Source organism: Ranitomeya imitator, chromosome 1 (assembly GCF_032444005.1).
Source record: "Ranitomeya imitator isolate aRanImi1 chromosome 1, aRanImi1.pri, whole genome shotgun sequence".
In the NCBI taxonomy this organism is placed as follows: domain Eukaryota; kingdom Metazoa; phylum Chordata; class Amphibia; order Anura; family Dendrobatidae; genus Ranitomeya; species Ranitomeya imitator.
Window position 1 is genome coordinate 455,006,393 of NC_091282.1, and position 15,989 is coordinate 455,022,381.

Here is a 15,989-nt window from a genome sequence, read left to right on the forward strand (position 1 = left end):
GGTCGCTGGGGAGCTGTCACACAGACAGCTCTCTCCAGCGACCAACGATCAGGGGAAAGACTTCGGCATCGTTGAAACTGTCTTCAACGATGCCGAAGTCCCCCTGCAGCACCCGGGTAACCAGGGTAAACATCGGGTTACTAAGTGCAGGGCCGCGCTTAGTAACCCAATATTTACCCTGGTTACCATTGTAAAAGTAAAAAAAAAACACTACATACTCACATTCTGATGTCTGTCATGTCCCCCGCCGGCGTCCACAGGGTTAAAACTGCTTTCGACAAGAGCACTGCTAATGCACGTGCTGCTGCCGAGAGCTTCCCAGCACTGTGTCAGCGCCGACAGTAACAGTGGTGACATCACCGCTGTGCTCTGCTTTACGGCCGGCGCTGACACATTAGCAACGCTCCTGCCGAAAGCAGTTTTAACCCTCTGGACGCCGGGGGACGTGACAGACATCAGAATGTGAGTATGTACTTTTTTTTTTTTACTTTTACGATGGTAACCAGGGTAAATATCAGGTTACTAAGCGCGGCCCTGCGCTTAGTAACCCAAAATTTACCCTGGTTACAAGTGAACACATCGCTGGATCGGCGTCACACATACCGATCCAGCGATGACAGCGGGTGATCAGCGACCAAAAAATGGTCCTGATCATTCCCCAACGATCTCCCAGCAGGGGCCTGATCATTGGTCGCTGTCACACATAACGAGATCGTTAACGGGATCGTTGCTACGTCACCAAAAGCATGACGTTGCAACTATATCATTAACGATATCGTTATGTGTGACACCAGCTTAAGAAAACTTTTTGTTTTTCAACCAATTGTTATTTTTGGCAGTATAAACATCTATTTAAACAGTAGATATCACTTATTGTATTAAAGATACAGTGGGGCAAAAAAGTATTTAGTCAGTCAGCAATAGTGCAAGTTCCACCACTTAAAAAGATGAGAGGCGTCTGTAATTTACATCATAGGTAGACCTCAACTATGGGAGACAAACTGAGAAAAAAAAATCCAGAAAATCACATTGTCTGTTTTTTTAACATTTTATTTGCATATTATGGTGGAAAATAAGTATTTGGTCAGAAACAAAATTTCATCTCAATACTTTGTAATATATCCTTTGTTGACAATGACAGAGGTCAAACGTTTTCTGTAAGTCTTCACAAGGTTGCCACACACTGTTGTTGGTATGTTGGCCCATTCCTCCATGCAGATCTCCTCTAGAGCAGTGATGTTTATGGCTTTTCGCTTGGCAACACGGACTTTCAACTCCCTCCAAAGGTTTTCTATAGGGTTGAGATCTGGAGACTGGCTAGGCCACTCCAGGACCTTGAAATGCTTCTTACGAAGCCACTCCTTCGTTGCCCTGGCGGTGTGCTTTGGATCATTGTCAAGTTGAAAGACCCAGCCACGTTTCATCTTCAATGCCCTTGCTGATGGAAGGAGGTTTGCACTCAAAATCTCACGATACATGGCCCCATTCATTCTTTCATGTACCCGGATCAGTCGTCCTGGCCCCTTTGCAGAGAAACAGCCCCAAAGCATGATGTTTCCACCACCATGCTTTACAGTAGGTATGGTGTTTGATGGATGCAACTCAGTATTCTTTTTCCTCCAAACACGACAAGTTGTGTTTCTACCAAACAGTTCCAGTTTGGTTTCATCAGACCATAGGACATTCTCCCAAAACTCCTCTGGATCATCCAAATGCTCTCTAGCAAATTTCAGACGGGCCCGGACATGTACTGGCTTAAGCAGTGGGACACGTCTGGCACTGCAGGATCTGAGTCCATGGTGGCGTAGTGTGTTACTTATGGTAGGCCTTGTTACATTGGTCCCAGCTCTCTGCAGTTCATTCACTAGGTCCCCCCGCGTGGTTCTGGGATTTTTGCTCACCGTTCTTGTGATCATTCTGACCCCACGGGGTGGGATTTTGCGTGGAGCCCCAGATTGAGGGAGATTATCAGTGGTCTTGTATTTCTTCCATTTTCTAATTATTGCTCCCACTGTTGATTTCTTCACTCCAAGCTGGTTGGCTATTGCAGATTCAGTCTTCCCAGCCTGGTGCAGGGCTACAATTTTGTTTCTGGTGTCCTTTGACAGCTCTTTGGTCTTCACCATAGTGGAGTTTGGAGTCAGACTGTTTGAGGGTGTGCACAGGTGTCTTTTTATACTGATAACAAGTTTAAACAGGTGCCATTACTACAGGTATTGAGTGGATGGAAGAGGAGACTCTTAAAGAAGAAGTTACTGGTCTGTGAGAGCCAGAAATCTTGATTGTTTGTTTCTGACCAAATACTTATTTTCCACCATAAAATGCAAAAAAAATGATAAAAAAACAGACAATGTGATTTTCTGGATTTTTTTTCTCAGTTTGTCTCCCATAGTTGAGGTCTACCTATGATGTAAATTACAGACGCCTCTCATCTTTTTAAGTGATGGAACCTGCACTATTGCTGACTGACTAAATACTTTTTTGCCCCACTGTATATGAGTCATTATTCCAATGTGTGTTTCACTTTATATACATGCATTTGGTCAGCTGTATCCTAAACAAGCTGCTATTTTCTCAATACATTTATCTTGAAATTATTAATAAAATCTAACACACATGTATGCAATTTAACTAACCATGCTATTTGTTAAAGCCCTTTAACAGGACCAGGCCTTCGTGGAATAGATCCATGGACACAATGATATAAGGGCCTGTCTGCTTGGTTAGTTGGGAGGGACTGTATGGTTTTATGTATTTAATTAGTAAGAGCTATGCGTGTGTTTGAGTGTGTGAAACTAGTTTTTAAACAATGTGTTGAATTAGTTGATCAGCCCACATATAAGGCAGACACATTGGAGCCATCTATGTATGTGAAGAAGACTTGCAGTGACAATATTAAATTTTATGAATATTTTGTTATTTATTACTTACATTTTTCCTTAATCCCAATGGCATTTTATGTAAGTGTTATGTTCCTAGATGGGTACATCTATTTTACTTTCTCACAAAAGATGTCTTATGATAGCAAACTACAGTATTTTTTTCATGAAGTGAATAAAGTTTGTAAGAATGAATATTATTTCAGGATGTTTTCCATCCTTATTTTTTACGTTCTACTATCAACCTCTGGTGGTCTTCAGATCTAGATCTATCCACACTATTGGTACTGTAAATTAATGATGGTCTTCTATACTAAACAGGGAACCAAATTTTATGTATGTTTACTTTCATAGAGATTACTAGAACACTTAACTGTGTTTTCAGGAAAAAGCACTGATTGCTTAGGTGATCAATTTGTGACCAGTGGAAATCCTATCTCTGAGACTCTACCCATCTTCAGAATAAAATGGCAACTGTGCTCAAGTGAGCGTTGCAGACACTTCAGTGAGGTGTCTGCATATATGACTGTGCTTGTCAAACTAAGACGGGCCATCTGGAGAACCTGGAAATCCTCTGGAGGGTCACAGAGACAACTCCCTATTTAGAAGCTCAACCAACACTGTTTTTACCAGCAAGCATTGAAAGCAGTAGTATTCAGAATTCGCAGGTCCCCTTTGTAGAATTATCTTTAGGATGAAATATGGTGGAAAACAGCAAGCCAATAGTACTTACTTATTCTTGATTTCAGCCAATCAGATGAAGTGTGCTGATGGAAAAGTGTAAAAGAATAAAGCAGCTACATTCATTAACTGAAGCAGTTAATGTAGAGATGAATAGGGCGTGGAGTAGCACTACAGGGTGTTGGCTAGTGGGGCAGGGAAAACTAGTATATTTTTAATAAATCATAATGGTCAGAAGCACTCACTATGTCCATACAGCCTTTGGCCTGCCCTGTACAGTGTTATATTGAGAGACGAGATTGTATCAACCTGTGACCTCACTGCAACTTGCATATTTCTAAGCTAATCCTAGATTGATGCAGGCAGTGCAGGAACTTCAAATCTATGAGTGGAGCCTTAGCACTGAAGTACAGAGGGTACAGAGGAGCCCAGGACATAATTCTGGATCTTACTGAGAGGGTGCTTTTCATATTTGTGAAGATAGTGTGTGCACATATATAGTAGATATAGGCTCTTACTGGTCCATAGGGAAACAGGAGCGGTCCCAACCTCCCCTATATGAACACTGATTGGCACAATTATCTTGATTCACCATGGCCAGACGAAGGCAGCATCTAATAATTCCTTAAATAAACCCAGTTTATTATTATTATCTAGAAGCTGAAGTAAATTAATGAATATGGGAAAAATAATATTTACAGTATATATATATATATATATATATATATATATATGTGTGTGTGTGTATAAGTATAATAAATCTGCTTTTCAAATAGCTTGCATATGAGGTGAAGTAAATGTGTATATATGGTATCAAATGTATGGACTTTGGGTATAAAAATATATGATATATTCTTAGTAATTGTATATTTGGTGTACTGTGAGATTTGTGTACTGTGTATATAGTATTTTATTCAAACAGATAAGTTTTATTTATAAAAATATTATGTCAGTATATTGCTGTAAGGGGGTGTGCAGGCCACTGGTTTGAGCCCTGCATTCCTGTGCAGGCCTGCCTAATGAAACTGGGTTTGTTTTGTGTTTGCTGTGTGCCCTGTGTAGTTAATGATAGTTGACACTGTTTAATATGATAATGGCTGACACTGTTCTGATATCTGTGTGTTAGGGACAGGAATAGGGACAGTCAGTGGCAGTGGTAGGTCAGCATTGGTGAGGGTTATGGCAGTGCAGTTGTGGGTTAGTGTTAAGGGGGCACTGTAGAGTAGGAGATTAGATTGTGTTGAGAACTGGTTTCTGTCAGAGTAGTGACAGTTGAGAAAGGGGCGGAGCCAGTGTAGTGGCAAGGAGAGCACCTTTCTGAGGTAATTTTCAGCTAGTGGGAGGAGCTAGAGCAGAGTGAGAGGAATTGTTCTAGAAGGAGTGGTAGTAGTTGTGTGGTGAGTTACAGAGATACAGTTGAAAGAGGCAGAAGAAGCACTGAGGGAAGCAGGTCTGGAGATGTTAGATCTTGAAGCACGTGAAAAGTGAGGCAGTCTGGAAGGGTCTGTGGCTTGTCTGTAGGTTACCTCCCGTGACATCCTGGACTCTTGGTCTGAACAGGAATTGCAGAGGCATCCTGATTTTTCATCCAGGATGGGGAAAGTGGACGGGGAGCACCTAGTAGCTGGAATTCCCAGGGGACTGCAGGTCTGGAAGCCACAGTGCTAGAAGATAAGCTGAAGGAAAAGACCAGGGAAAGTGCAGGAGAAGTTCTTATGTCTTTTGAAGATTGTTGGATTAAGTCTGTTATGAAGATGCACGAATTGAGCAAAGTTATATTGAAAATGAATCGGGACTTTGATAACATTTGTGTGTGTCTGCGACAGATTGGAGCCCTGTATGCTGTGAAGGATTCTGACTCACAGGCGGGTGAACTACTTGACACACACAGCACACCACAAAATGGACATGATATTTCTGTAGCGGAGCTTCGGGGTGTGATGAGGAAGCAGTAGCAATCCCTCGGTACGGCTACCACCCTGGCCCCTGTTACATTGCCCTGAATATAGTTATTGGCACAACTATTTGTTAAGTCTTTCACAGCTTTTTGTTTATGTGTGAAGGGATTTTTATGTGAAGCTGCATTAGGGCGTATTTATGAAGGTTATACAGCAATTTTTGTTCAGAGAAGTGATTATAAATGGTGTCAGGTGTATTGTAGGATTTGTGCTACATTCTCCATAACAACAACCAGTGTTACTGCTTCTTCACACCTTGAGAATTCGCTGCACATTTTCCATCTCGATTTGATGATGAAAAATCGGCAGCACAGCAAATGAGCAAAATCTACCACAGATGTTTTTTTTGCTATGTGTGAATGTACCCATAAAGAGGCTTGTCCCCTTTTGGAAAACTTTTTTTCCCGCAAGGACAAATAGCTTTAAAGCAAACCTGTCAGCAGGATTTTGCTAAGTATACTACAGGCATTGTCATATTACTGCTGTTATACTGATTAAAATGATACCTGGGTTGAAGAAATCTGTCTTGTGGTTCTTGTGTAATCAGTGTTAGAAGTTTTTGTTAATGAGATGCCCATGCTGTGGGCCAGAGAAATCAAGGAAAGACCTGCCACAGGCTGCCTTGAAGCACAAACAGTCTGTTTCTATGATAAGAAATTGCCTTTAGTCCCTCCCCAGAGCACGGGTATATCATTAACTGAAAACTTCTAACACTGATTACATAAAAAACACAAGGTGGATCTCTTTAATCAGTATAACAGTGGCAACATAACAATGCATGAAGTTTACTGAGTCTTGCGGCTTTGCTGCTTCCCCAGTCTCTCTAGTTTTACTGCTGGGGTGATATTATGATGACAGCGCCTCAGCCAAACGTTGAGCTCAACCACTCAGCTGATGTTGATGGCACAGAGCTCAGTGGGCAGCTATAGGACTGTCACTTTAGCTAAACCAGGGCAGTAGTAGAGACACAGACCTGACTATCAGTTATGCTTGCAGGAAAAAACTCCTTTAATAAATGCTACACATTTTCCTCCAATATTTAGTGAGACAGAAAACATTCTGTGTTTTATACCAGCATTGTGCATGATATTTTAAGAAATGATATGTACTTGCTGCAAAAAATAAATACAATATAAATTAACCGATGCTGCAGATTTCAAATTCACATGTTAATTAATTCTGCGGATGTCCTTACAGGAGGTGAAATGTGCGTACTTACTGCCAATTTTCACAATAACATCTTTACTTACGTTGCATAAAGTCAGCAATAGAACCTACTTATGGGAACGCACCCTTACACGTGAGATGATCCGTCGTGTCTAGAATCGAGTTGCTCCTGTGAGGCATGATGTCAAGGGTAAGGGACAAGCCTCATGGATTGTTAGGGTTGACGGAACGCACCAAATATATAATTTATTAAATGGAATTGGTGCGTTCGCAACCCGGGATCCACCGTGCAGGAAAGCACCTGCTGCTAAATAATGGCGGCTCTATATGGCGGTATATACCAACTCTGTTAGCTTCACATAGTAACCGCGAGAGGAAAGCTCTGTGCCCTGTTAGACTTTCACAGAGGCACAGGCCAACTACCCAGATGTGAGCAGTGAGTGGTCATGCATGCATACAAAACTCCTCGCCGGAGATGCCAGCATTCTAGGGGCTTATTTCAGCCAGGTCCCTGAACACACTTAAACACAATCTCCTCGCCGGAGGTGCCAGCATTCTAGGGGCTTATTTCAGCCGGGTCCCTGAACACATTCAAACACATGACCACATTGGCGCAAAGCATATAGCATAAGACGATACTAGCGCATGGCCGTGCGGTCATGCGCAGTTTATATAGTTGCAGCACAGGAAGCTGCTACTGAAGTTTTTGCCCTTTCAGGACCTTCCAGCAGGACCAATGGAAAGTGCTGCAGTACCTGAGCATGTTTTGCCCTTTCAGGACCTTCCAGAAGGACCAATGGAATGTACTGCAGCACCTGAGCATGTGACCGAACATGTGGCCCTCGACCTCCAATGGGAGACCCTGCCCTGGGCATGCTCAGTGTGAGTAAACAAGGACTTAGTCCCAGAGAGGCTCGCTCGCCGCAGATCAGTGCAGGGTACCATAGGAAAGCCAGAAAAGGCAGTAGTGACCCTATGCACCGAATCAGCCCCAGCGAGACGCTGGGAGCGACGTCTCCGCTGAGCAGAGCCCACTGCGGCCGATACCGAATGGGAGACCGCAGCAGACACGGATCGAGATTCCCCCTGTGCAGCAGAGGAAATTTGACTCCTAACATTACCCCCCCTCCTAGGCCCCCCCCTCCTTGAGCCTCACTACGCTCAAAAGCTGCGATAAGCAGCAGAGCCCGAATGTGCTCCACAGGCTCCCAGGTTCTATCCTCTGGGCCGTGACCCTTCCAGTCCACCAGATAAAATTTCTTGCCACGTACCACCTTGCACCCCACAATAGCATTCACCTCAAACTCATCCGTGGATGAACCCGATGTCCCAGCAGATGACTCGGAAAACCGGGACAAATGAACGGGCTTTAAGAGGGAAACGTGGAAAGTATCGGTGATACCAAGGCGGTAGACCACAGGGTTGACCTGTTCCAGAACCTTAAACGGGCCAATGTAGCGAGGAGCAAACTTAGTGGACTCAACTCGCAGCCCGATGTTACGGGCGGAGAGCCACACTAAGTCGCCAGGAGCAAAGACCGGAGCGGGGCGCCGGTGTGTATCAGCCGAAACCCTCATTCTCTCCTTGGAGGCCCGGATGGCATCCTGTGTGCGGTCCCAGATGTCACGTGCCTCCACCGCCCAGTCTGCCACCCTAGAATCGGTGGATGACACGGGCATGGGCACAGGAACACGCAGATGCTGGCCGTAATTAAGGAGAAAAGGAGTTTGACCAGTGGAATCGGCTACGGCGTTGTTCAGGGCAAATTCCGCCCAAGGTAGCAAAGATGCCCAGTCATCCTGCCTAGCAGAGACAAAATGTCGCAAATATGTCACCAGAGTCTGGTTGGTTCTCTCCACCAACCCATTCGTCTCGGGATGGTATGCAGAGGAGAGGTTTAACTCTATGCTGAGTAAACGGCAGAGCTCTCTCCAAAACTAAGATGCGAACTGGGGACCCCGATCGCTGACAATTTTATCAGGCATACCATGAACAACACCGCCAATGCCCGTGCTGAGGGTAACCGAGGAAGCGGCACCAAATGCACCATCTTGGAGAAATGGTCAGTGACAACCCAAATAATGGAGCAGCCACGCGACTTGGGTAGACCCACCACAAAGTCCATCCCGACCATCTCCCAGGGCCTGTCTGCCACCGGTAGAGGGTAAAGCAACCCAGCAGGCCATTGCCGAGGGGACCGATTCTGGGCGCAAGAAACGCACGCCTGAATATAGTCCTTGACATCTCGGGCCATATGCGGCCACCAGTATGTTCTCGCCAGAAGCTCAGATGTCCTCTTGGTCCCAAAATGCACACCCACTCTGGAGGAGTGAGCCCAAGAGAGAACCTCCGGTCGCAAGTTAGCTGGTTCGAAAGTCTTGCCCGGGGGCACAGACTCTAGCGAAACCGGAGCTACAGTTCTCAGGCTCTCAGAAGGGACAATAAGCCGAGGCTCCTCCTCCTCCTCCTCCGATGACACCACGGAGCGGGAGAGAGCGTCAGCACGAACGTTCTTCTCCCCGGAGAAGAAATGGAGAGTAAAATGGAACCGGGAGAAGAACAGGGACCATCTAGCCTGGCGAGAATTCAGCCGCTGGGCCGTTTGCAGATACACCAAGTTCTTGTGGTCAGTGAAGACTTGGAAGGGAAAGCGAGCTCCCTCCAAGAGATGTCTCCACTCCGAAAAAGCCAACTTCATGGCCAGCAACTCCCTGTCCCCGATGGAATAATTCCTCTCCGCTGGTGTGAAGGTCTTGGAGAAGAAGAAGCAAGGATGCTTCCGACCTTGAGCATCCTTTTGGAAAAGGACTGCTCCAGCACCAACGGATGAGGCATCCACCTCCAAGATAAATGGCTTATCAACATCGGGGCGATGTAAGATGGGAGCGCTAGCGAAGTGTGACTTGATCGAGAGAAAGGCTTTGGAGACCTCCTCTGACCACAACTTGGGATTTGCTCCCTTCTTGGTGAGGGCAACCAAGGGAGCTACCAAAGTTGAGAAGTGTGGAATGAACTGACGATAGTAATTAATGAACCCCATAAAGCGCTGCACCGCTTTAAGAGAATGGGGTTCCTGCCAGTCCATTACAGCCTGTAGCTTGGCAGGATCCATAGCCAAACCCTGGGAAGAGATGATATAACCAAGGAAAGGCAAGGACTCCTGCTCAAACACACACTTCTCCAACTTGGCGTAGAGGGAGTTTGCCCGTAAGAGGTCGAAGACTTTGCGAACATCTCTCCGATGGGAGTCAATATCTGGAGAGAAGATGAGAATATCATCCAGATAGACTACGACCGAGGTGGTGAGCATATCCCGGAAGATGTCATTCACAAAGTCTTGGAAAACGGCTGGGGCATTACAGAGCCCGAAGGGCATCACCAGATATTCATAGTGCCCATCCCTGGTGTTAAAAGCCGTCTTCCATTCATCCCCCTCACGGATGCGAATCAGGTTGTAGGCACCCCGCAGATCTAACTTTGTAAATACCCTCGCTCCCCGTAGCCTATCAAACAGCTCAGATATCAGGGGTAGTGGGTACTTGTTCTTAACGGTGATGGCGTTAAGACCCCTGTAGTCTATGCATGGACGTAAGTCTCCAGTCTTCTTCTGTACGAAGAAGAACCCTGCCCCTGCCGGTGACACTGACTTCCTAATGAATCCTCTTGCCAGATTCTCCTGGATGTACTGGGACATTGCCTCCGTCTCCGGGAGAGATAACGGATAGACTCGACCCCGGGGAGGCTCAGCACCAGGCAAGAGGTCAATAGGACAGTCATAGGGGCGGTGAGGCGGAAGGGTCTCCGCAGCTCTTTTGGAGAACACGTCTGCATAGGGCCAATAGTGCTTGGGGAGAGAGGAAAGATCTGCGGGTACCTGTGTAGTAGCAACCTGAACGCACTCCCTCACACATCTACCCTCGCAAGATTTACTCCAACCCAAAATTCTCCCAGAGGACCACTCAATATGAGGAGAATGGTAGCGAAGCCATGGTATCCCCAACAGGACCTCATCAATTCCCTCAGGAATGACTAATAGGGAGATTATCTCCTGATGTGAACCTGAAGACTCATCTCTTCCGACAAGCCTACAGCCTGCAGTGATCCTCAACCTACTGAACAGCCGCACAGCCAACTCTTCCCTCTCCTAGTGTATCCTCACCCACCCCCTGCAGACTGTGAGCCCTCGCGGGCAGGGTCCTCCCTCCTTATGTACTCGTGTGCCTTGTTATCTGCTCATGTTTAATGTATTTGTCTATATTTGCCCCGTATTCACATGTAAAGCGCCATGGAATAAATGGCGCTATAAAAATGTATAATAATAATAATAATAATGTGATGGAGACACAGATAGCATGAAAGGAATGGTTTGGTGGGTAATCTGTGAAGGTAGTGTTGACCCATTTACCACTCGAACGGTTACCGGCTTGGCGAGCATCACCAAGGGTATTGCATGACGCTGGGCAAAAGCGGAAGACATAAAGTTACCCTCTGCCCCAGAATCCACGCATAGCTCGACCATAAGAGTAGATGGGCCTATGGTAATTGTCCCCTTGAAGGACGACTTTGAGGCAAACGTCGCCGTGTCTAGTGTACCTCCTCCAACTGCCACTAGACGCTGACGTTTCCCCGACCGCTGAGGACCCTTGGAGGCAAGGTGTCCTGACTGCTGGCAAACATGACGGACCTTATGTGCACGGGCAGACTGAGACTTGGATCCCGCTCGTGTCACCTCTAAGGCCTCATGTGACTCGGATGCCTGGACTGGAGATTCCAAAGGTTTGGCGAAGGTGGGAGCCAGCCAAATCCTCTGCCTACACTGGGCTCGCTCCAACCTCCGCTCGTTAAAACGGAGATCAATACGAGTAGATACGGCTATGAGCTCCTCCAGTGTGGCGGGAAACTCCCTAGTGGCCAAAGCTTCCTTCACATGGTCAGCCAGCCCCCTCCAAAATACGGGAATGAGGGTTTTCTCTGGCCATTCCAACTCAGACGCTAATGTCTGGAAGTGAACAGCAAAATGGCTGACCATGGTTGAACCCTGAGTCAAAGCCAGCAGTTGGAGCGCTGTATCATGGGTGACTTGAGGTCCTAAAAAGACCTGTTTCAGAGTGTCCAGAAACCTAGGAACACTCCGCACCACATGATCGTTGCGCTCCCACAGCGGCGTAGCCCACTCCAACGCTCTGTCCGACAGGAGAGAGATTATGAATCCCACCTTTGCCCGCTCAGTAGGGAAACGTGCAGCCAGAAGCTCGAGGTGTATACCACATTGGCTCACGAAACCCCTACAGGACTTACTGTCCCCAGAGTATCTCTCAGGCAAAGGAAGGTGAGATAGGGTCGGAACAGAGGTGGCAGTGGGTAAAGCTGCTGCAGCCACGCTAGCAGCCTGAACAGCTATTGCGGTAACATCCACCGCCGAGGTTGCACGCTCAAGAGACGCCAACCGGCCCTCCAGCAGCTGGATGTACCCCTGCAATCGCTGTTCATCCGCCATTACTTAGCCAGATCCTGGTGCTAGTATACTGTTAGGGTTGGCGGAACGCACCAAATACATAATTTATTAAATGGAATTGGTGCGTTCGCAACCCGGGATCCACCGTGCAGGAAAGCACCTGCTGCTAAATAATGGCGGCTCTATATGGCGGTATATACCAACTCTGTTAGCTTCACAGAGTAACCGCGAGAGGAAAGCTCTGTGCCCTGTTAGAATTTCACAGAGGCACAGGCCAACTACCCAGATGTGAGCAGTGAGTGGTCATGCATGCATACAAAACTCCTCGCCGGAGATGCCAGCATTCTAGGGGCTTATTTCAGCCAGGTCCCTGAACACACTTAAACACAATCTCCTCGCCGGAGGTGCCAGCATTCTAGGGGCTTATTTCAGCCGGGTCCCTGAACACATTCAAACACATGACCACATTGGCGCAAAGCATATAGCATAAGACGATACTAGCGCATGGCCGTGCGGTCATGCGCAGTTTATATAGTTGCAGCACAGGAAGCTGCTACTGAAGTTTTTGCCCTTTCAGGACCTTCCAGCAGGACCAATGGAAAGTGCTGCAGTACCTGAGCATGTTTTGCCCTTTCAGGACCTTCCAGAAGGACCAATGGAATGTACTGCAGCACCTGAGCATGTGACCGAACATGTGGCCCTCGACCTCCAATGGGAGACCCTGCCCTGGGCATGCTCAGTGTGAGTAAACAAGGACTTAGTCCCAGAGAGGCTCGCTCGCCGCAGATCAGTGCAGGGTACCATAGGAAAGCCAGAAAAGGCAGTAGTGACCCTATGCACCGAATCAGCCCCAGCGAGATGCTGGGAGCGACGTCTCCGCTGAGCAGAGCCCACTGCGGCCGATACCGAATGGGAGACCGCAGCAGACACGGATCGAGATTCCCCCTATGCAGCAGAGGAAACTCGACTCCTAACATGGATTACACCTCTGTGCTCATAACAGGAAGTTGCTGTGCACGTGTGAAAAGAGAGGAGTGAGGTGAAAATGAGAGTAGTGAGAAAAAAATAAGAGGAGTGAGGGGAAAATAGTAGACTGAGGGGAAAATGAGAGGTGTGGGGTGAAAATGAAGAGATGTGAGAGGAGAATGAGAGGAGTGAGGGGAAAATAGTGGAGGATCGGAAAATGACAGGTGTGAGGTCAAAATGACAGGTGTGAGGGGAAAATGAGAGGAGTGAGGGGAAAATGAGAGGAGTGAAAGGAAAATGAGAGATGTGCGGGGGAAAATGACAGATGTGAGGGGAAAATGAGAGGAGTGAGGGGGAAAATGAGAGGAGTGAAGGGAAAATGAGAGATGTGAGGAGAAAAATGAGAGATGTGAGGGGAAAATGAGAGGCATGATGAGAACATGGGAGAAGTGAGGTGCTTCTGCAGTATGAGGCTGTGTATAGAGAAGAGTAAGGCGCTTCTGCTGCATAATCTCTTCATAAAACCTGGAGCACCTATTCTGCTGTTGAGCAATTTAGATCCACCAAAGCTGTTTAGTGGAACAAGGCTCTTGATTAAGAACATGCTTAAACATTGAAGCAACCATTTTGACATAATGTGCCAAATGAGAGGACATTTTCATTCCAAGAATTCCACTCATTCCATCTGATTTGCCTTTTAATTTTAAACGCCTCCAGTTTCCAGTTTGACTGGAATTTCCAATGTCCATTAAAAAGGCTCAGGGACAGTCTTTGAAAGTAGTAGGCAATCTCCATGTTTTTTTCATGGCCATCTTTACGTGGCCTGTTCAAGAATTGGAGCTACCAAAAATCTGCTCATCTTTGCCCCGGAAGGAATAACCAAAAATGTTGTTTATCAAAACGCTCTTGAATGAGTTGAAAATAAAATACTATCAATACTTGGATAGTCATTTAGTTAATTTGTGTTGCAAATCTGTAGTGTTGAATATATGATGTGAAATGTTTTTATGTGAAATACAATCATTATAATTTGTTATAACTAAGGACAGTTAGTTACTATGCCCGGGCAACGCCAGGCTCTTCAGCTAGTTATTAATATTCTATGCAAATTGAGTTTCCTGTTAAAATCCACATGAATAGGAAAAATCATACTTTGCTTGGTGCAATCAGCTCTAGTTTTCAGTTATTGGTGAGTAACAAGGGAACTTAATATCTCTGTTATCAATAAGGAGAAGATTATTTTCAGTCATTTAATACTTACATTTTCCCCTATCCACACAAAAAACATAAAACTATGTGGTGGCTTTGTGCTCAATGTGCACAACACTAACAGTCATTGCAGGAGCCAGCTATATTGTACAGCTGACATCATGCTCTCATGATTGGGACTGTAATTAATTGCAAAGAGGTGATGTGTGCATATAGTTGTAATGTTGGCCCCTAGAGTTAATTCCACTGATGGGCCCTAGGAACCACAGTTTGACACAGGTTCCTGGTATTTGATCTCATCCAAATTCAGGTGTCATACCTTCAGATAGGATAGGCCATCAATATATTTTCTTTGGTTTCTTTAAAGCACCACTTCAGCTGTTTTTTTATTTTTTATTTCAGCACTGGAGTGGTGCTTCAAATCTAAGATCCCTGACTTTAGTGTTATGCTCACCCTCCGACAACATACACGTTCTATCAGTGCGGCTTCCGTTCCAAGGCGCCATCTTGTGACCACAACTTCTGAATGTCCAGAAGTCATAGTTACATCACAAACACTCAATGCAAGTTCATGAGAGCCAGAACGAGGCTCTCATAGACTTACATAGACAAGTAACCTCCGGCTCACTCCAGCAAACCTGTTTAACCTCTTGTCTGGCACACATGGCAGTGTTTGTATGTATGGATTGGGCTAAGGACCTGACTTTGCTCAACACAGTTCAGGAGCCGGCTGTGTTATACTTCCAGCACCTGAGAGTAACTTCTGCAATTGTATCTAACCATTAGGATGCCATTGTAAATAGTGATTATGGCAACAACAACAAGAAAGGTTAAGAAGGAGTGGGCATCATTTCCAATCTTGAAAACTCCAAGTCTCAACATGGTGATGCTGTGTTGTCATAGCAGTCAGCAGCCTACAGAAGGCCTCCATGTCTGATTGGAATGCAAATAGCAAAGTCTAAATAAAAAATGTTGAAATATAATTTATAAAAATATTTTTTCCATATGGTGAATGCTAAAAAAGCAAGAAAATTGCAGAATTGCTGTTTTTTGGTTAACATCACCTTCCCCAGAAAATGATTTAAGAGCATGTCCAAAAAGGAACACAAAAAGGGTGCCAAGAAAAACTAGAGCTCACCTAGCAAAAAAAATCGAACATGCCTCATACAATTCTAATGACCAAAATAAAGGTATAGCTTTCTATGAATATGTGAGACTACATTTAGTATTACTCTAACCATGGTAGAGCAAAGTTTCCAGGAACTTTTTACTCCAACATGAACAACGTGAAAACAAAACCCAAGCAAGCATTGCTGTTATTTTCTATTCCACCCCATTTGGAATTTTTCTTTTCTAATATTTTAGTAAATTATATGGCAAAATGAATTATGTCATTCAAAACTGAAATGCATCCCATAAAAAAAGCTCTTATATGGCTATATTGATATATTGATGGAAAAAAATGATGACTCTTGAAAACAGAGGAGGAAAAAATGAAAGCAAAAATACTAAATATTGCAATCATTGAGATGAAACAACATTAATGTCTCATACAGAATCATCAAACTTTATCAGAAACCTTATTATTTATGAAAATGCCACATTGTAAGTATTCCATGGGCAGTATTATGGGTAATGGTTGTCTCTGTGTCTTAAGCATCTTGTGGTGTTACT